At 58.4% G+C, this 20,684-nt stretch overlaps 1 protein-coding gene across 1 annotated transcript in view; it reads left to right on the forward strand.

Moving 5' to 3' along the window:
* The first annotated feature begins 999 nt into the window (after positions 1-999).
* The window catches only part of PLXNA2 (plexin A2), a 207,888-nt gene continuing 188,203 nt past the window's right edge, over positions 1,000-20,684 (forward strand). The window contains exon 1 of the mRNA XM_025982299.2: positions 1,000-1,356. The gene's annotated coding sequence lies outside the window, so the exon portion shown is untranslated. The remainder of the gene's footprint in view (positions 1,357-20,684) is intronic.

A 20,684-nucleotide genomic window follows, 5' to 3' on the forward strand; every position in this document is an offset into this window, starting at 1 on the left:
ACAACAATTCATAACAACTTCAGGCCTCACCTGACAGCTTGTTGGTTTTTAGAAATCCTCGAGCGAGGCCGGGCGGGGGTGGGCATTTGCTGCCACCAATTCCAATTCCGAGGCCCTCTGTTCTCAACCCCACTCACCCCGCCACTCGCATTAGAGATGAAGAGGGACGTGTGCGAGATGGGGATGGACGCGGTGACAGGTGGTGCTAGGGGAGGTGGGGGGGCACCTCCCCACTGCCCTCACCTACTCTGCGGGCGGGCGCGCGTGCTGAGCTCCGCGCACCGGGGGGTGCGGGGGTGCGGAGTGGATGGGGGGTGCTGGCCGGCTGCGATCTCAAGGCCTCCCCCCGAGTCCCCAGCGCCCCCGCCCCTTGCAGGATTCCGTTGCCCCCTTGGCCACTTAAGGTGGCCGGTGGGTCCGGGCCGCGCAGGGCGCAGGGCGCAGGGCGCAGGGCGCGCAGCCCGGCGGCCTCCGGGTGCCGAACCCGCTGGTCCTTTGTTGACAGCTCGCGGAGGCGGCGGTCGGGGCGGGCGGGGGCGCGGCGGGGGCGCGGCGGGGCGCGGGGGGGCGCGCGGCGGTGCCAGGGGCGGGCGCGGCCCCGGGCGGGCGGGCGCGGCCGGCAGGGAGCGGGTTAACGCGCGCGGCCTCTATGATAATGAGCTGCATGGTAATATAGGGAGGCCGGCGCTCGGGGCTCCGCCGCCGCCGCCGCCGCCACCGCGGGAGCCGGAGCTGCCGGAGCTGCCCGAGCTGCCCGAGCTGCCCGAGCTGCCGGGCGCAGCGGCGTCCGCGCCAGGCTGGAGCGGGAGGGCGGCCGGGGCGCAGCGGCCCGGGCTGTGCCACCGGGAGCGCGAGCGGGCCCGAGCAGACCCCGCGGGCCGGGCAGCGGCGAGCAGCCGAGCGGGGCCCCGGAGCCGGCCGAGCCGGCCCCGAGATAGATCTGGAGAGCCAGGCTCCCGGAGGAAATGGGACCGTGACCGAACCGGGCGGCCAGAAGGGAAGGAAGCAGCGCCGGGCTCGCTGATGTCAGAGCAGCCCGGAAAGTCGCGCCGGGAAGCCCTGAAGGCAGCCGGGGCTCCGCCGCTCCCGCAGCAGGGACACCCACGCCGCCGGGCCCCGCGCGCCGCCCCCGCGCCTCCGGCCACAGCGCGCGGCGGGGCACCGAGGGCGCGCGGCCCCGAGCCCCAGGGGCCCCTCCGGGGGTACGGACGTGCAGCCCCGTATGCATTCGGACTCCGCGTGGATTTGGCCGTGCCCGTGACCGCGAGCTGCGGGCAGCGGCAGGGGCAGCCCGGCGGCCGGGGCGCACCGGCCGGGAGCGGAAGGACGGACGGACGGACACGTCGGCCGAGCCGGGTAAGCGGCGCCTGCCCGCGCCTGTGCCCGAGCGCGCGCGCCCCGGGCGCCCCCCGCCCCCCACCCGCGGCCCCCGCCCCACCCCGGGGGGCTCGGCCACTTCGGAGGGCTGCGCGGGGGCGCGCGGGGCGCGCGGGGTGCGCGGGGGTGCGGGCGGACCCCCCGCCCGGGGCTGCCGGGCCGCCGCGGGCTCCCGGGGGCGAGGGCGCTCCGCCGTGCGTCTCGGCCGGCCGCGCACCTGCTGGCCCTCGGCGGCCCCCGGGAGCGCGGGGCGGCGGGGCGGTCCGGCAGCCGGGGAGCCCGAGGCCACCGTGGCCCGCACTGGGCTCGGCGTGGGGGCGCTCACCCCGGGGGGCCGGGGCCGCCGGTTGTTGCTCGGGGCAGGGGACTTGGGAATGGAAGGGGAATGCATGGTCTGCGCGGGGTCCCTGGGCCCCCCGGGAGCGAGTCCAAGCACGGAGTGGGGACAAGTGCTCCCTCGTGGTCAGACACCCGTCGGCACCATTCCCCGGGCGTGGGGGGGGGGGGCAGCGCGCCGGGGCCGGGGGCTGAAGCGGGAGCTTGCCCGCCCGGGGTCCGAAAAGCTCCTCCTAAACCACTGGAACATATTTCCCTCCATGTGTTCCTTCTTGCCCCACCCCACAAGGGAGGTAGGGGTGTTGGAACATTCTGGCCCTTTTTTTATCTACCCCACAGGTAGTCTCTATAAATGTTGATCATGGTCTGGGTGAGCAAGGAAAGAGTCCTCAGAAACTACCATTCCAGGTCCACCTGTTTGGGGTGACCCTGGCCTTAGGAGTAGCTGTGGGCGCAAACTCCGCTCTGAGTGACAGATAATGGGGGGGGGGGCGAGGTGGGTAAAAGGCTTGTGCTTCCAGGCCCCTTAAGAGTCCAGGAATGAGAGCCCCCCCCCCCCCCCCCCCCCCCCCCCCCGGCCCTGTGAAATGGGCAGTGGAATCTGATCAGGTCTCCTGTAGGAATGCAAGATCCTAGGGGAGCAGTTGCATACCAGAAGTGTCCATGAAAGGGACATAGGGACAGGACCGGTTTGAGGGAGGGGGGCTGCCAGCTATAGCTTGTGGCTGTGATTGGGGGGGGCGTCTAGCAGCTCAGAGGAACCCACAAAAATTGGGGGATCCATTCATTCCCTTCCTGCTATTCACAAGCACAGTGGACAAGGTCCGGGAGCCGCTGACTAAGATGGGTGTCTGGGCTGGGTTGGACGTTTCAGGACCGGGAGTCAAGTTCAGCCCTCCCCTGCCCAACACAGAAGCAGGCTCCTGTCTTGCTGGGCTTCTTTCCCAGACCTTGAAACTTCATTCTTCCCTCTGGGCAGGCTTTGGATTCTGGGGCCTTCCACAGAGCGACAGAGCCCCGGAAGAGATAGCTCTGGCTGGAGGAATTCAGCTATTCCTAATTGAAATGCACAACTTTTGTGCAATCACCCCAGAAAGCTCCCGGAGTTGCTAGCAGCCCTCTCTCCTCTGACCTCCTGGCAAGAGAGAATTCATTAACTTCCCTCTCACCTCACACAGCACCGTTTGAACTAATTACCTGTGATCTCTCCTCCTTGGCCTGGGGTGGGGGGGTCGTTGGGGGGGGGGGTGGAGTGAGGCAAGAGAGTAGAAAACTGAGAGCAATCTGTCAAGATATCCCAGTGAGGTTGTTTTTCTTTTCCCTTCTTCCACCTGGCATGTCCACCTTTCCCCGGACCCTTCCTCATCCTAGAACTTGCCCTCCCTGCATGACCTGAAGGAGCCTTCCCTTCCGTCCCCCAGGCCCCCAGCCGACCCTCTTCAGGGACCCGCTGATAAAGGGAGGGCAATGCAGGCTGCCCTCTCTGCTCCCTCACTGTCCTCAGCAAATTGCATTAGGACGGGGCAAATTGGCTTGCAAAGCAGTTAAATGGAAATGACATTTGGAGCGAGGTGCAGTGGGGATGCTGCCGAGGATCAGCAGGATCCGAAGGGGTAAAGTAAAGTAGCGGAAGGTCTCCTCTGCCCAGGGGTCATGGGTCTGGCAGGAGAACCGCCCCCCCATCCCGGTCTCTTTAATAGGACAGGAGGATCGGGGTACCTCACACCCTGTAGTAGAGCAGAGGGGCTGGTTGGCCTTTCAACCCAAGTCCAGATGAAGAGCAAACCGTGGTGTTACGTGTCCATCCCCCAAAAGAAACCATGTCATTATCAGATTGGTGACTCCCATTTTGGAGCTGGCCTGAGTACCTATCCCTGTCCCCCCAGAGCTGGGGAGCACCTACCCTCCAACATGCTTGACCAGCCAAAGGCTGCAGGTGTAGTAAATGTGAAAGTTCACCATCTGGAATCCTGGAGCCTGTGCTTATAGCATGAGGTTAAAAAAGAAAACCGTCAAAGAACAGCTACTTCTCCACTGGACCCCTTTTCCCATTTGCCAATACTTCCGATGAGTCCGTTCATCTTTATTTCATGGGCACGTTACAAGAAAACACAGGCGCAGGAGGGGAAACCAGTGCCACAGTTAAATATCCAAGGCGCCAGCTGGCAGCAGCCGAAACTCCCCAGTTCGGGTACTATGGAATATTTATGGTGCTGGAGTTGTCACTGTTTGGGGGTTTATAGTCGCTATCCTGCCTCCTTTTCTACAGCTGCCTCCCCAAGATATGAGATTTGTTGTGAGGGGAGGCGATTCCTGTCCCCAGCAGCAACAGCTCCCCCCCCCCACCCCCCAGCTGTCCCTCTGCATTGCCACACAGCTGTCTCCACTCACACACAAACCGGGGCCCGATATACTTCTGTCCATCATGGCAAATGGAGAGGTGAGGAGCTCCAAGGCAAGCCGAAGCCCCTACGCCCACCCCACCCCCATTCTGGTCGTAAAGAGACTGGAGCATCGTGTTACAGTCTGTTAACTACAAATAATTCAGGACTGTCCACAGGGAGACTGGCTTCGAGGTGTTGTCGCTTTGCAGCTCGTCTGCACCCCCACCCCCATCACTACCACCCTCACCCAGGGCCAGTCTGCTATCAATTCATTATATGTGAATATTCTTTTTCTCCCCTTCACATATGCTCAGTTCCAACAATGATGAATGGAACGGATTCCCTTATGGGAAACAGTTTTTTCACTTAGTTACAAAGATTTCATGCCTGATTAGAGTACATGAAGGCTGGGTGTGCGTCCACTTCTTTTTTGGTCATTTCTAAAGGTGAGCCCTGCGGAGACAGAGAAAGGCAGTTCTTCCCGGGGTCAAACGGCCGGTCCCAAAGGCGCCCTGGGAGGGATGGATGGTAAGAACGGGGACACCCCTTTTCTCCTCGGCTTAGCCCTCGGGCTCTCCGGGGCCCCATTCCCTGGCACTGGGGCATATGGAACCTCTTTATCTAGCTCCACACTGTTCCATCTGGAATTCGAGGGCAGAAATAGAGGCGAGAAAGTTCTTTGTTGGGGAGCAGGGTCCCTACCGGGCAAGAGTGTAAAGGAAGCGGAGGAGGGGAGGGTGACAGCTGAAAGAGCAGGCTTAGGCCTGAGCAGTGCAGAAGTTCCCTGCTCCTAGAGTTGGTTAACCATTAACCCCCTGCCGGGCCTGGGCCAGATCTCCCGCTCAGGGGAAAAGATAGGTCTAGAAACCCAGAAGCCCAGCAGGTGTTCCCTGCATCCCCCTCTGGCTCAGCGGAACATTTGTTCTGTCTCCCCTCCTTGCTCCAGCCAGAGGCTCAGTCCTGGCCCCTACCTACCCTCCCCCACCCCCACCCGCCTTCCCTGGCAGGGGCACCCTCTTCCCACCCCCTGCCAGCTGTCCCTTCACCCAGGCATTGCCTGTTGTTTCATGGCAGCGTGCATCTCAGCCACCAGGAAGCAGGGAGGGGGGCTGGTGGAGAGAACTGATTGAGGGGAGCAGACCGGCTCCACTCAAGACCCTAAAGCCGGAGCACCAAGCTCACGTTCTACCATGTTTCAAGCAGAGGGATCAACACAGAGGGCCCAGATTTGCTTGGGGCATGGGAGAGGGGAGAGTTTCCGTCCAAGTTCTCTTCTCCTCCAGGAGCACTGGACTGTCCTAGTGCTTCTATGATCTGGCTGATGGGTCCCTATTTGGGCTCTCCCAGAGTCGGTCCTTTGATCCAAGGCCGTGTCAGAGCATTGCCAGTTCATCAGACCTGGCTTCTTGAACTTCAGAATTTAAAAAAATAAAATAAAATAAAAAAAAGTCGGCAGATGAACCAAGCATTGCAGACCCACAAGATGCAGGAACAGAGTCGCACGTGGAAAGCCCAAGTCCAGATGTAGAAATAGTCACGGGGACCCAGAGAAGCAGGGTGCCGGGAAAGGAAGATAAGGACGGAGAGATTGGCGGTGTGAGCAGGCCACAGAGAGCTGGGAGCAATCGGAAAGCGTGTGGGAAAGAACAGTCTAGGCTAAGGGAGTCCTTCTTCCCAGGCAAGGGGAGGCTCCATCCGGGCTGCCGGCTGCCGTGGGGAGCTGAAGTAGCAGGTCAGCTCCACTAGAGGGGGATCTTGAAAACCAGGCTTGGCCTGAAACTGTGGTTTCTGTGCCTTTTTTTTTTTTTTTTTTAAGAAGAAGAAAAAAAAGATATATTAGAAACTCCCAGCTGTCACTACCCCGAGACTACAACTGGTGGGGTCCTATTGCCAGGGGACCTCGGGGCCGCCGTCTGGGGAAGCAGTCACCGGAGGCGCCCCAGCAGTGCGTGCAGCCAGGCTGGGGAGAGGCCTGCCCCGGCTCAGTAGGCAGGATGCAGGATGCCTGCGGGGTGGGCCCCGGGGAAGGGGGTGCCGTCTCCAGTTAGCAGGCAGTGCAGTCTGCTGGCCTGCACCCCACCCCACCCCCCCGCCCCCGACAGCTGGGGCCTCCTTTATCAGCAGCAGAAGTTCTTGGCCCAAGCCCAAGCCGCCTTCACATGCCTCCCCCCATCCCCTCCAGCCCCCAGCTCCCTAAATGTAGATTTTCGAGATCCTCCCAGGTGGTAGCAAACCTGCTCCCGAGGAGACTTTTTTAGAAAGACTTTTCAGGAACTGAACGCATGTCAACGTTGTATCGCCGATTTAATCTTTTCTTCATATTCTCTGTGGGAGCCTTTCTCTGAGTCATAATCCCCCTCTTTCATTTCAGCAGAGGACAATATGGAGAGGGAACAGAGTCCAGAGGCTTTTCTCATCTGCGGAGATGAGAACTGTCTAACAGGGCTCTGGAAAAACAGCGAAGTTTTGGGGACGGGCAGGGGGCCAGAGAGTCGCATCCCTTCGGATCTGATAGCAGAGCCCCTGATGCCTCATCTTGGCTTCCGGTTGGCTCGCATCTACCTGGGGTCAAGCGGAGGGAGGGAAGGGAAGAGAGAGAAAAGAAGGAAAACAAGATAAATGTATCATGTTATGAAAGTTTAATCCTGCTTTTCCTTGGCTAAAATTACTTTTGAGTATGAGAGATAAAAGGCAACGGGGTTGCCCTCGGAAGGTTCAGCTTGTCTTTGAGAAGGAAGAGGGGGAGGGATCCTGGGGCTCCGCGTGAATGGCCCATGAATGAACCTCTTTCCTCCATGCCCCCCACAACAACGTTCTCTCTGAAGCTTCCAGAGAGAGAGAGAGAGAGAGAGAGAGAGGACAGAGGCTTCGGACAGAGGCGCCTCCAGTGCACCATCAGGGAGCTCACCTCCCAGGCTTTCTCTTCCTGTCTTTAAACACCCTCCCTTCTTCCCACCTTGGTGGCTTGTTTGGAGATGAGGTGGGGGCTATGGAAGAGGGGATGAGGGGGGAACCCCAGGACATCCCCTCCAACTTTACCCCTGGTCTATGGAAGCTTACCCCCACCCCCCACCCCATGTCTTGCCCTTGCAGTGAGCCAAAGAGGAAGACACCAAAAGCAGAAATTGGAATCCATTTGCTTTTAAACAAATAGAAACCAGTCACTTCCTTGTGCAATGCTAGGGATGGAGGAGCAGCAAAACAAAGATGAAAATGTAAGAGATCCTACCTCCAAGAAACAATGTGCTGAGGGCTGGGGGGGGGGGGTGATCTAAGCCAAGGATCCTCCAGGGAGCCTTTAGTAAAAGGCAGGATGGAGTTAACAGTGTTGGGGGTGGGGGGCGGGGGGGGGGGGGCGGAAGGCAAGGAAGTGAAGGCACAGAAGCTCCTGGAAGCTTTGGCTCTGGTCCTTGGAAGGTGTAGATTTCCAGGAGAGAGACTCGCAGGCCTGAGAACCTCAGTGGGCCCTTGGGAATGTCTGTTCTCAGAACTACCCCTAATTCCCCTCATCCTCCGTGGATATTCAGGGGACCGCCAGCCTTGCAGTTGTTTTGTGTTAGCCAACATCCGACAGCAAGGACCCGGCCCACACTCCTGAGGGCTTTCCACCCTGCATTCTATGCAAATTGCATCCCTTTCCGTCCTCTAGAGCCGGTGGGTGGCTCGGTGCCCCCGTGGCTCCTCGGGAAATGTTATTACTCATCTGTGCTCACATTTCAGTGTCCAGAATCCTGCTGTTAACTCACCCGCTCTTACCTGAATGAACTCATTAAACGGGTCAGACCCGGCAGAAATAGAATTCGGATTTTATCCCCACACCTTGGCTGGGCAGGGCGAGCCAAGGCCACCAGCCACCTCTGCCCTGTTCCCTGCCTGGAGAGGGAACCAATCTCTTGTTAAGGTTTCTGTCCAGAGGGAAGGCAGGGAGGATGGATGGAAGGAGGTGAAAAGGAGGATGACTTCTTCTCAATGGAAAAAAACTTTATCCGACCCTATAGAGGAAGGCTGTACTCTCCTTGCACCTTAAAATGATATCTAAGGTGGACAGATCTTGCATTGGGGCAGACGGAACAGGGGGGCATGCTTGGGCTTCAGGAGGCCGTTGATAGCTATATCTGTGTCTATACCTGTGTAAATATACGTGTATTTGTATAGGTATGTGACGTGTGTGTGTATAGAAAGAGGGACGTCTATGATCCCCCCAAATGGAGAGAACCACTAGACTCTGGTGTCTGAGGCTTCCCCTTGTCCTCATTTTTCTGTTTTCAGTCCTGTTGTGGAATGGGCGCTTCGGATGAGGAACTAACCCCAGAACCTCCCCCCCACCCCGCCCCCAGGTCCCAAAGGTCCCAAAGTGGTAGGCCGCCCACTGAGGAAATGAGAAATCCTTGGAGAGATGGGCTGTCAGGGATGCCTAGGCGTTGTCACCGCCCTAGGGCCAATGGGCAAGCTGTGGAAGTTCTCTGAGCCGGAGGCAGAGCAGAGGCTCCTTCTGTTAAGGGAGAAGAGGGAAGGTTCAGGAGGAGAGGACGTGGAGGTGAAAAAGCCCTGCCTGCCCCGTGCAGGCAGGGGGACCAGAGAGCAGACACAAGTGGCAAGAGGGGATGTTGCTGCTTTGAAGTGGTTTCCTGCTTCATAAAAGCGAAAGGCCTCGGCTGGGCTGGGTAAATATTACGTTGGCCTCTGACCTCCCACCTCCCTTGACTGCTCCCCACCCCCCAACCCCCACCCCAGCTTCCTTTTTTTTTTTTTTTTCCCCTCCTGGGCACCAGAGATACCTGAGGGAGAAGAGCCTATTTTCTCAACTTCAGAGTCCTCCCTGGAAGCCTAGGTCAGAGCCAGACAGGAAGCCCAGGCTCCTCCCCTGTCCCCAGACAGGAGAGCCCTGTTGTGGGTCAGCAGCCCTATCTGCTCCACGTTGGCCCAGGTGGTGTGTCCCCAGAGGGGGTGGGGGTCAGGATTTCACGGTCACCTGACAAGCCTGCCCCCTACACCACCCTCACCCCAACCAGCCCCCTAGGCCTTCCAGCCAAACCCTTTGGCATTCAGTGGGATGAAAACCCACACCACCAGGGTTTCTCTCCCTTCCTGAGTTTGATCCGGAAATGAACAGATGTCAAGTCCAGCAGCCCACTCTGAGGGACCGCCAGGGTGCGGGGCCCTTCAGCTTTGTGGCCCAGAGGGCCCAGCGCTGAGACACTTGGGGCAAATGATATGGATTGCATGTGACCCCGGGGGAAGCCACACCTGGCACCCTGGTGTAGGAGGTTCAGGCCCTACCGAGCAGGGTGTGGGAACAGATGGCCAGGAAGGGTCTGCTGTCAGCATAAGGTCCTAACGCACGGGAACAAAGGGCCTTCGCTCACACTTGTCACTCTCCCCTCTTCCTAAAAGATTTCTCACCTGCCACGGGGGCTCATCCACCATTTGCTCTCTGATCACAGGAGGGAGGCGAGAGGGAGCCCTGAGACACTCTAGGAGAGGTGGCCCCTGCTGCTTATCCTGCATCTCAGTTTCTCCATCTGTACGGCAGGAACGCAGGAACGTGTGCCTTCCGTGACTACCCAGGCACCGTCGCGTCCCTTTGTTTCCGGAGCCAGGCATAGGAAGATAGTTAGGGGATTTGGAAAAATGACAATTGTTGCAAATATGCAAAACCATTCTAAAATTTAGAGCAGGAATAATGCCAAGCTAGGGACATCTCTCTCTCTCTCTCCTTCTCTCTCTCTTTCTCTGTCTCTCTGAATTTGTTTGGAACTTTCTGAGAAAATAAGATTTTATTTAAAGAAAATCTATGTGCTAAAGGTTCTTGTGTATAAAAATAGATAAAAGTCCCAGGGGAACTGGAAAGGGAGAGGGAAGCCAGGCGTATTCCTGATGCTGTGGGGGCACACGCATGGCTCATGGTTAACATTTAACCGTGGGCCAGGCGGGGTGAGAGGGGGTTGGAATTTGGATTCTGAATGTGCTACTCGTGGGGTTTGGGTGGCTGCTGCTTTAAGAGTTGAGCTGACGCCGTCACAGAACTGGTCAGTTGGCATATTTTTGGGAGTCAGCCTGGCCTGGCGGGAGAAGGCGCAGATCTCAGGGGCCTCGGGCTGCCTGCCTGCAATAAGGCTTGAACCTCTCCTGCAGAGAGAGCTCCTCTGAGTGTATTAATGGGGCCAACTCAGCATGAAGGGCATTGGCAGGAGCTGGGCCCCAGAGCCCAAGCGGGACCACGTAGGTCCTTGGCCAGCGCTGATCAGTGGACAGAACAGCAGGATGTCTGGTGAGATGCGTCAGTGTCTTCTTGTAGCCCCAACAGCCCCCTGGCACCCAGCCTTGTCCCTTGCTGGAAGCACAGAGCCTGGGAAGGTGGCTCTGGGAGGAGAGAGTCCTGCCCGTTGGCAGCCCGGTCCAACAGCCTACTGTGGAAAATGAGTGTGGCAAGGTGCCTTTTCCTTTCTAAATCACTTTTGAGGGGCACCTGGGTGGCTCAGGCAGTTAAGGGTCTGCCTTTAGCTCAGGTCACGATCCTGGGGTCCTCCCCAGATCAAGCCCCGCTTTGGGCTCCCTGCTCAGTGAGGAGTCTGCTTCTCCCTCTCCCTCGCTCCTCCCTCCTCACTCCTGTTCTTTCTCTCTCTCTCCTTCTTCCCTCTGTCCCTCTCACTCCCTCGCTCTCTGTCTCAAATAAAAAATCTTTTTAAAAAATAAATCGCTTCTGAGAAAACAGCTTGACTTACAAACGAAATGGGTGTTTTCGGTGGACTGCCTGGGAAGTGTTTCTGAGTGTGTGATGGAAGCGCCCGCCCAGGCTCCTATCATAGATGCGAAGCCTGAGTCCAAACCCAACTGGGTGAGTAGAAGGGCCCGAGTCACCAGTTGGTGGCCATTCACTGCCCTCCAAGCGTGAGGAGGCCTGTTGGCCCCAGCCTCACCCAGCTGGGCGAGCTGCCCTCAGCCACGTTCTCTTCCAGTCTCTTCTGTCCCAGCTGTGCCCAGACACCGACCCCATCTCTCTGTCTCTGTCTTTCCCTCGGGGCAGTAGTCCCTGAGAACACCGATGTCTCCCCCGTCTGCTGGCCTGCGGGCCCTAGGACACCCAGACGGCCTCTCCCTGGAGCTGTGCAAAGGCCCCCCTCTTTTCACTTGCTGCAACCAGCTTTCCTCCATCCACCACTGCAAGCCTTGCTATTTGCACAGTCAATGGCCCTGGCAAGGCCAGGCCGCCCCTCCCTCCCGAGAGGCGAGAGGCGCTGTGGGCACTGTTTGTGTCTCGGTCTCTATAGACTCAGCATTCAGCACTTGAAGAGGGTGAGACAATGGCCCGAGCAGCTGCCTGCAGACGGGGCTGGCTGGGAGGCTGCCGGGGAGGGGAGCGGGAGCGGGAGCGGCAGGCCAGCCAGAGTTTGGGCCCCACGCGTGCACCTGTGAGCTTTCTCAGGCAGCCGGGGCCAACGCAGAGGGAATGAGCCGGGAGCTGGGAGCCACAGGACCTGGTCCAGGCCACCTGATTGGCGCCCTCCGCATGCCCGCAGCTTTCTTGGCTGAGCTTTCCACCAGCTGTGTAGTCCCTCGGGGCCCAGAGGGAAAGGCAGGGTCCTGGCCTCCCTCTCCCCACCCCCCCAGGGAAGCCACAGTGTAGAACCTCAGGACAGGAAGAGGCAGGACACTTGCCCAGGTAGAGCAAGCAGGAGACGCTTGGCCAGGAGCCTGCCAGGTAGAAGAAGGGTGCATTACTTGCAGAGATCGAAGGTGGTGCAATTGAATTCAGTTTGATGGAATATGCGTTTATTGAATGCGTACTACGTGCCAAGTGTTTCATGCGGAAGGCATGTCCCTGTCCAGGCTCGTGACAGGCTTGCTATATGGCCCGGGAGGTCGGGGAGGCACATACATGATGCTCACACAAGTTCAGTGTAAGTCCTGCAAGCGGGCGGAAGAGAGAGGGATCAAGCCCGGCCCCAGAAGGGGCCCTCGAGGGAGGCAATGAGCCCTGCTGCATCTGGGGACTTTAAACAGAGGGTGGAAGACGACACCCCGGTCTCAGGAAGGGATTCCTCTGTGGAGCAGAAGGGTACAGCAGGTGATGGCTGAGATCTGCACCCGCTTCCAGGTCTCATCACCTGGAGGCCCAGGTTGCTGCTCAGTAAATACAAGGGAGGAAGAGGCTCCGCTGGAAGTGAGGTGGAGGGCTGGCCCGGGCTGTGAGAATGACCCGCAGCTGCTGGCCTTAATTCCATAGTAAATAGAGCTGGTTCTCACCCCCACCCCAGCCCCCACCCCCTCGACTCCCCCCAGAGCAGGGTGCCAGGGAGGCTAGGCTGGGCTAAGCCCTCGTCTCCCCTGGAGCCAGAATTCTCGCAGTCACGTGAAAGTGAGCACTCGGTCCAGGAGCCGGGGCCCACCCGTCGGCATGGAGTCTGGGTCAGCTCTCGGCTCGCACAGCCCTAACTTCTAATCATTGTCATAAACAGGACGGAAGCAGCTGCTCACTCCGGTCTATTATCAGCTTGGTTGGAGACAGAGAAATTTAAATGACAGTACGATGCTTAGCAAAGAAACGAAAGTCGGTGTTAAAAATAAAGAAAACAAGACAGCTTGTTTCATCGAAATGGAAGGGTTATTAAACAGCCCCGAATTAATCAGTGATCTGCCAGGGCTGAGAAGTGAAGAGCAGCAGGGCCAGGGGAGAGCGGGGAAGGTGGGGGAGAGAAGGCCCCGGGCAGGTAGGAGCTGCCTCTGCTCCCCCGGGCTGGCTGCGGGGACTGCGGAAGCCGGCAGGCGTTCAGAGGGGCAGGTGGCGGCTTCTTCTCTGCCCCCCGGGGAAGAGCAGCAGGTGTGTGTGTGGGGGGGGGGCTTTAGCACCCCAGCCCCTCTCCTGACAAAGTCCTGCTTCTGGAATCTCTCCAATGGCCATCACCTGTGCCAGATCCTTGGGGCCACCCATTGCCCCCTGCCTTCCTACCAGCCAGGGCAGGGTGGGAGCCAGGTGACCTTCTGCAGGTGGCCCCAAGCTCCCCACCAGGCCTCTAGCCCCCCCACCCTCCGCCTTCTCACCAGCCAGGGCAGGGGAGCCAGGTGACCTTCTGCAGGTGGCCCCAAGCTCCCCACCAGGCCTCTAGCCCCCCCACCTTCTGCCTTCTCACCAGCCAGGGCAGGGGAGCCAGGTGACCTTCTGCAGGTGGCCCCAAGCTCCCCACCAGGCCTCTAGCCCCCCCACCTTCTGCCTTCTCACCAGCCAGGGCAGGGGAGCCAGGTGACCTTCTGCAGGTGGCCCCAAGCTCCCCACCAGGCCTCTAGCCCCCCCACCTTCTGCCTTCTCACCAGCCAGGGCAGGGCAGGAGCCAGGTGACCTTCTGCAGGTGGCCCCAAGCTCCCCACGAGGCCTCTAGCCCCCCCACCCTCCGCCTTCTCACCAGCCAGGGCAGGGGAGCCAGGTGACCTTCTGCAGGTGGCCCCAAGCTCCCCACCAGGCTTCCAGCCCCCACCCCCCACCTTCTCACCAACCAGGGCAGGGCAGGAGCCAGGTGACCTTCTGCAGGTGGCCCCAAGCTCCCCACCAGGCCTCCAGCCCCCACCCCCCACCTTCTCACCAGCCAGGGCAGGGAGGGAGCCAGGTGACCTTCTGCAGGTGGCCCTGAGCTCCCCACCAGGCCTCCACAGTCCCCAAGAACTCAACTCTGAGTGGAGCTCCTGATACCCCACCCCCATTTCAAAGCATGTCCCCGAGTATGACCAGCGTCTTGCCCACCTGGAGGCTGGCGTGACCACTGGAGCACGTGATCTCTCCTTGGCAATCTCAGGTGGTGCCCCCCACCCCCCACCCCCCCCCCAGCCCAGGCGGCAGAGCAGCGAGGCCACAGGAGCCCTAAGCCCCACCTCCACATCTAGTACCTTGGCCACAATAGTCCACCTGGCGAACACCTGCCTTCTCACCTGTGAAGCGGCACTGCTGCCGCTCCCTCAAGGCTGCGGGACGGGGACGCTAACGAGATGGCATAGTGAACTCTGAAATCACGGTGCACACGGCAGCTTCTGTTACGGGCGGTTGTGGGGGGGACGTCCTGGGCCTCGAGAACAAAACAGCAGAAGAGAGGTTTTCCAGAGGACGCGGGATGGCTCTGGCGGAGAAGCAGCCTTGCTCGCACACCTTGGCGGGGCCGTGGGAGGGGAGGCCGCGGCCGAGCACATCTGTGTGCGCGTGTGCGCCCATGCGGGTGTGCAACATGTTGGATCTTGAATCAATCACTCCCGAGAGCGTTTTCTCTGCTCTTTGACCTCAACATTCTTTCTCCTCGCCCCTCCCTCCCTCCTGCTTCCCTCCTGGCTGTTTATCCTTTTCCAGACTCTTCTCTCACACCCCATTCATCATCGGGGGGTGGGGGAGGTGGGGGGACAGATTCTCTCACTCTGGGAGTTCTTTTCATCTCCCGCCCCAGGTCCCCCACTGCTGCACCAGCCTGCGTCCCCCCTGCTCTCCCTCCAGCACATTCTTCTCTCCCCGTGTCAGCCTGTCTGATAACAGGGGCCTTCACTTTCCCTCCAAGCGGGGCTGGGGTCCCAGACATCGCCAGTCAGGAGGACTGCCAGGCTCTCAGCAAGGCCCTGATGCCACTGCAGGTGTTTAAGGCTCCTGCAGACCGAGTGCTCGTGCATCTGGGCAAAGGCAAGCCCCCTGAGTGGACGGGATCTCTTTCTGGAACAGCAGCCACCTCCCCGGCCACATGGGTCCCTTTTATGGAGCTCCAGCGCACTTCTCCTGTTCGTGTACATGCCTGTGAACGTGCCTGTTACTTAAGAGAGGCTGCCTGGCAGCTCAGGATCTTTTCTGCAAGAGCTCAGAGTCTCAGACAAAGAGAGAAGAATAATAGAACCTGAAGGTGGGAAGGTACAGGGTGGGGACACAGCCTGCTTAAGAAGCTTCCTCTTAAAAGAGTTACAACTTTTTATTCGAAGGCGGGCTGTCAGTTCAGAAGAGCCCCGGAGAGGAGGAGATGCAGGCAGGATCACACGGGGGGATTTCACCCCACATGCTGGCCAGACCCGGCAACGGGAGGAGCCCAGAGAACTCAGAGCTCCAGCCCAGGGACTGTCCTGGGCTTCGGCTCCCGCTCCTCCTCCCCAGGGCTGGCTTTCCTCTTTCCTCCTTCCCTCCCTCTTTCCCACCAAGGGCACCTGGATGAATCACCAAGAACAGCAGAAGCAGCCCTTAAATCACCCTCAAGGTGAGAGCAAGTAGGGGGTTTGTTGGAAAGCGTGGGACTCAGGGGTCTGGGGAGAAAGACGACAAGGGACCAGCAGCACCCAGTTTCTCCTGAGAGGCCAGGGCCTCAGGAGCTTCCCTGAGCACAAGAGTCACCTGTCACCTGGCTGAAACAGAGCCTCCGGCCTTTGTCACTAGCACACACAGGGCAGCCGGCGCTCGCTGCCAAGGAGGTGATGTCCTTGTATGGTGTTTCTCCAAACACAGAAACAAGAGTCACTGGTGTTTATTCAACACCGTGGAGTTTGCAGACACGTTCTGTACCCATTGTCTCATTGATTCTCACCACAGGCCTACGAGGTGTCCTTCCACAGCTGAGGACACGGAGGCCCCGAAAGGTTAAATAACAGGTTGGGGTCACTGAACTAGGAAGTGGTGGAGCTAGACCTGAGACCTGGGGTCTGTCCCCAAAGCCCACAGTCTCTTCGCTGCACCTGCTGCCCGGAGACAGGCCCCACAGTGACTTTGACCCCCTTACGGAAGGGCCCTGTTCTGAAGCCACCCCACCCCACCCTGCTCTTGATCACTCTTGCTGTCAGTTGGCTGCTTATTGCTATATACATCTTGTGTGATCTGTGAACTTGTGCAATTTGTGTCTTTGGAGCTCTCTTGCCAAGGCTCCTCCTGCACGATCTCTGTCTGTGTTGCGCATCCTTCACCAACAGAACTGGCGCCTCCCCCGACCCCCCCCCCCCCCCGACCACCATTCTTCTTCATCCTTCTCCCCATCTCATCCACCTCCCAGTGGCATTTCCTCTTTCCCCAGTGAGTTGAAGATGGACAACAGCCAGGGTCCTTCCCAAACAGTTCACTCCCTTCTTCACAACCTCCGTCAGTTGTGGCAAATCCTCGAGCCACGCGTGTTAGTTCAAACCATGTTTAAGGGCAGACTGGTGGCTGAGAAAAGCACCTCAGCACCCTCGCTACTTCCCCTCTCCCCTGCTCTCCCTGATTCAGACTGAGCACAGAATGGGGTGAAAGGCATCACGCTATCCTTGCACAGGATGCTGAAGAGCATGAGGAGGGATTGCTCCTGCACTCCTAGCTAAGAGCCTCTAATTCGATGCAGAGGTAGGACGCAGTCACATGATAAGAGAGCCGACAAGGCAATGCAGCATGCGCTAAAAACGACAGTTCCTGATTGACTTTGGAAGGGACAGAGGTGATTGGGGGCGGGGAGGTCCTAGAGGCTTCCTGAAGCTTTGAAGGACGGACAGGGCCAAGAAGAAAGTGGAGACAGGTGTTCCAGGGAGAGCATCTGCAAGCGGTGAAACTCTGCAAAGTGTCCTGGGGACTCTGCACACGAACCGGTTTGCAGGGAGTAGAGCCACTCTGGGAGGGGTGGAAGGGAAGCTGTAGAAAGAAGAGCCAGCTTGGGAAGAGCTTGAACTTGGGTACTTGGCAGTCCAGCCTTGAGCCTACCTGGGCAACAGAAGGTGCTTCCATAGGTGGCTATTGCACTCTGGCCATGTGCCCAGCAAATAGACAAACCGGACAGGAGATCTGTGGCCCAATCTCAGCTGCCAGTGGCTTAAACCAGGGCCCGTCGCTGCCGATAGTGTCTGGGCCAGTCTCACGTGCACCACTGTCAGGGAGACAATGCCAGGCTTGCTGGTAAAGAGACCTCTCTGGAGCTTTGGAAAGCCTGACTTTGGGAAAGGACGGGGTTTGAAAGACGCACCTGGGTCTGGCACCAGTGGCTCCCTTCCCTGCCATGAGGACGAAGCAGCAATGGTGGGGAAGGCTCCTTGCCCCTGGAGCACATCCGTGGCTGGCTCTGGGGGCACCGGGGAGTAGAGAGGCAGGAGGGTCTCCAAGAGAAACAGGAGGTGCCAGGGAATGGCCAGGACCATGCTGGTTTTCCTTCAAGAGGAGAGAGACGGGGCAGCTTGCAGGGAAAGGAAGTGGGGTTTAGGGCCAGGCCATTGCCTGAGAGCTGAGAGGAACGCCTGGTGTTTTGTTTGGATTTTTTTTTTTCCTTCCTCTGCTTTTCTCTCGCTTTGCCTCCCACTGCTGTGAATCGGAGCTGTCTCATTATTCCTTGAAAACATTACTGTTAATGGCAGCATAATATGCCATTATGTGGAGTAACTGTAATTTATTTAACAATTTAGTCAGGAAAAAAAAAAAAAAGAAAGAAAAAAAAAACGATTTAGTCGGGCACCTTCTACCCCGTGTCCTGCTCTCCTGCCCCATTCCAACCTCAGAGCCCTTGGCTCCCCCGTGTACAGTAAGGATGGGGTGAGAAGGCAGGAGATACGTCTCCAGGCTCCTTGGAAAGGTCATTTGGAATGTCTCTGAAAGGTGACTGCCAGCTAGCAGACCCCTTGCCACAAAACCGCCCCAGAATCCACCCCTACCTCCCCCACCCCCACCCCAGCCCTGCTTCATTACCAAAATAAAATGGGAGCCTTAGGTTTTGACCTTTACAGTACTTGCCAGATCTTACTTAACATTCTGCGGAGTTTTCCCAGACCAGCGATAAGAGGGTTTGGTGGAAAAATAACATCTAAATACTTATAGGCAGTGTGGAAGAGTGGGGGAGACGGGCCCGTCGGAAAGTCCCGCTTCCGAGCGGGATGACGCCGGTCCAGTGATTCAGCCTTCCCAGGATTCGGGTTTTTCATCTGTGAAATGGGGAGAATAATGCCCATCTTGCAAGAGAATCACAAAATTCTCCCTTGCACCGGCAAAGGATCTAGCGCAGTGTGCCACGGAGCCAGGGGTTAATACATAATATCATAACTGGGATCCCTGGGTGGCTCAGCGGTTAAGCATCTGCCTTCCGCCCAGGGCGTGATCTTGGGGTCCCGAGATCGAGTCCCACATTAGGCTCCCTGCATAGAGCCTGCTTCGCCCTCTGCCTGTGTCTCTGCCTCTCTCTCTCTATCATGAATAAATAAATAAAATATTTTTTTAAAATAATATCATAACTATCATAACAGTGGCTCCTTTTTTTTTTTATCATTTCTGTTAACAGGAAGCAAATGGCAGTTGCTATTTTATGCTGCTCACAGCCCTCGGGGCACGAAGGCTCCGAGCACGACCCCGACTCGGCTTAGCAAAGCCGTATCCCCACTTTTATGCCTAGCCTGCCTTTGCCAGGAGCCTGAGAATTCCTCTTTCTGCCCTTTACTCCCAGAACGCCTCCCAGAGCAGTAGCCCCACTTCTAGGATGGTGTAAGCGGGGCCCGGGGAGAAGCGGGGTGACTGGTCCAGGCCCCACGCCGTGCAGGGGGCAGGCTTGCTCCCAGGGCCCGATGCTCAGGGTCCCGCAAACTCGCAGGAATTCCTTCTGCCCCAGGGGTGACGTGCCCATGGCCAGGCATGCTCCTCCCTGGCCATCCCCCAGAGGGGGTTGAAGAGGGCAGAGCCCAGGGAAGGGGGCGGGGGGGGGGGGGGGGGAGCAGCTGCTTGAAATTGATTGCTCTTGTAGTTGAGTTTAGACCGTGGGCTCTCTCAGCGCTGCCCGGGTGGCGACCTTTAGATAATAAAGGGAATTCTGGGAGATTTCTGACAGGCCCATGACATATGGGGCAGGTCTGTAGGGTCAGGCGGTGTATCTCCCAGCTCCTGGCCCCAGGGTAATGAATCTTGTTTTGACTTTGCAAAGCCAGCCCGGGCCCTGCCCCAGAAAGGAGCCGGGCCCCCTCCCCTCCAGCACCCCTCGAGCGAGTGTGTGTCTTCGGAGCCCTTCATAATTCAGGGAGACAACTCCAAGCTTTTATGGCCTGTGAGAGGAGAGGACAAACACTGCATGTTTTGCTAAGGCCCTGGGAGAGCTGGTGTGGTTTCCAGGGCCCCATCGGGGCCACCAGTGGGAGAGCTGGGGAAAAAAAGGCAGCAGAAAACCCTCGTCCCGGTGTAACAAGGCAGTGTGGTCTGGCACCAGGGCCGGGAGAGGAGCTGGGCTGGGTTGGAGGCAGTCACAGGCCATCCCTTGGGGTCTCGGAGGTGTGCTGGTGGCACACCTACCCCTCTGGGCAGGAGCAGCAAGGGCGATAGGAAGCCCTGCAGGAGAAGCCCCACCTGGGACTGATAGCAAATCCCATTTCTGATCCCACTGGGGATAAAGCGGTGAAAGGCAGCGCGGATGAGTTCTCCGGGCCCGGGTTTGCTCTGGGTGAAAGAGGATGTGTGCTGGCTGCCTTCAGCTCCCACGGAGACGTGAAGAGATTGACATCCCTGATGCCTCGGCCCTGTGCTGGCGTGTGCAAACATGCGTGCTTGCGCGGGCACGCGTACACACCCACTTCCTTTAAAAGAACAGCGTCCATGAGCCAAGACGGCACAGTACCGTACTCCCCCCAACGCTACGTTAGTTCACTAGGGCTGCTGTCACAAAGTGCCACCAACGGGGTGACCTCGACAACAAAAATGAATTGTCTCCGTTCTGGAGGCTGCAAGCCAAGGGGTCTGTAAGGCTGGCTCCTTCCGAGGGCCGTGAGGGAAGAAGGGTCTGTTCCAGGCCTTTCTCCTGGGCCTGTCGATGGCTGTCTTCCCCCTGTATGTCTCCGCTTGATCTTCCCCCTGTGTCTGTCTGCCTCTGTGTCCACATTCCTTTCTATAAGGACACCCGTCATTTGGATTAGGGCCCACCCTAATGACCTCGTTTTAATTTAATTACCTCTATGGAGCCAGCATCTCCAAACATCTCCAAACATCTCCATCACATTCGGAGGCACTAGAGCTTTAGTACTTCAACGCATGACTTTTGGGGGTTCACGATGGAGCTCCTACCGCCCGCCTCCCTGCCTTTCCTGCCAGGACCCAGCCTCTGTCCACTGTGCCATCTAAGAGGTCGAGCCGGTCGCTGGCATGTCGCGGCGTGGGGGATCCAGGGCAGAGGACCACACGCAGCTCTGGTCACCCAGACCCTCACCGCCTCGAATGTGGGCTCCCCTTCACCGCCGATCGGGACCGTTGGGGCCTCCCACATTTCCTTCTGTTACTCCCTAGTGCTCGGCCTTTGGGTCTGGCTTACCCACCTGTGACAGGAATCCGGGGTATAGACTGGGGTTGGGGGGGGACATCCCTTTGCTCACAGTGGGAGACCGTGGCTGGATGGGAGGGCCCCAGCGTCATCGACTCCACCTCCTCCGGATGGCTGTCGAGGGGGCATGGAGGCAGAGGCCCCATCTCCCTCTCTGGCTCCCCTCACCGTCCTCCTCTTGCTCCGGGGCGAGATGTCGTCACTTAGCTTCACATAACAGCACAGAGTCTGGGGGGAAGGAAAAAAATGACATTCGATTAATGAAGCAAACGCAGCTGGTATAGCAGTGACATCTAAATTGTTCCTTTGGTCCTTTTATTTTCTGTAGGAAGTTCTCCCTCTCTCC

This window comes from Vulpes vulpes, chromosome 13 (assembly GCF_048418805.1).
Source record: "Vulpes vulpes isolate BD-2025 chromosome 13, VulVul3, whole genome shotgun sequence".
Lineage (NCBI taxonomy): Eukaryota > Metazoa > Chordata > Mammalia > Carnivora > Canidae > Vulpes > Vulpes vulpes.